Source organism: Phaethon lepturus, unplaced genomic scaffold (assembly GCF_000687285.1).
Source record: "Phaethon lepturus isolate BGI_N335 unplaced genomic scaffold, ASM68728v1 scaffold12138, whole genome shotgun sequence".
In the NCBI taxonomy this organism is placed as follows: domain Eukaryota; kingdom Metazoa; phylum Chordata; class Aves; order Phaethontiformes; family Phaethontidae; genus Phaethon; species Phaethon lepturus.
In genome coordinates, this window is record NW_010555582.1 from 12,780 (window position 1) to 13,823 (window position 1,044).

Sequence of the window (1,044 nt, forward strand, 5' to 3'; positions counted from 1 at the left end):
GGCCCAAAACCAGTTGAAAAGTTCACAGTAAAAAAAAAAAAAGAAAGAAAAAAAAAAGAGAAGAGTTGAAAAAGGGATACTGAAAAGATAAGGTGAATGTAATCGTGGAAAAAATTTCAAGGAACCACAGTGCTGCAGCAGTTAGAGAAGGCTGAAGCAGAAAAGCTTGGTACAGCCAGTAAAGTTAAAAAATATTCAGAGAGAAAACATTATTACCCACTGAAAGAATTAACTTCAAAAGATCAGTAGAAGTATTTCAGGCAAGAGTAGCAGAGTGATGAACCTACACAGTGATAAAAAAACCAGCTCTGGAGCCCTCAGCACAGGAGAGACAGGGACCTGTTGTAGAGGGTCCAGAGGAGGCCACAAAAATTATCAGAGGGCTGGAACACCTCTCCTGTGAGGACAGGCGGAGAGAGTTGGGGTTGTTCAGCCTGGAGAAGAGAAGGCTCCAGGGAGACCTTATTGCAGCTTGTTCAGTCTAAATCTACCCTCATTTCATTTAAAACCATTACCCCTATTCAGACTAGATACAAGGAAGAAACTTTTCACAATGAGGTGAAACCCTGACACAGGTTGCCCAGAGAGGTGGTAGATGCCCCATCCCTGGCAGCACTTGAGGTCAGGTTGGACGGGGCTCCGAGCAACCTGCTCTAGTTGAAGATGTCCCTGCTTACTGCAGGGGTTTGGACTAGATGGCCTTTAAAGGTCTCTTCCAATGTAAACTCTTCTATGATTCTATGATAAATGAAATCAGAAAAAAATTGAGAAGCATGATGGAAATGGAAGGCACCATATTATCTTTTGGCTAAGAGGACAGAAAAAAAGGAATTAGAGTGGCATGATTAAGAAAAATGAATGCCAGGTGCTGATGAATACACTCAGAGAAGAATGGTGTCTAACTGGAAGACATCGGAAGTTGATAAAATCCACAAGTATTTGTTAAAAATCCTCACCAATCCATATCTTAGCTCAAAATACAGCTATAGGAAATGCTGCAAAAGGCTGGAGGGATGGAGCATGCTTATGGAAAAAGAAAAAAAA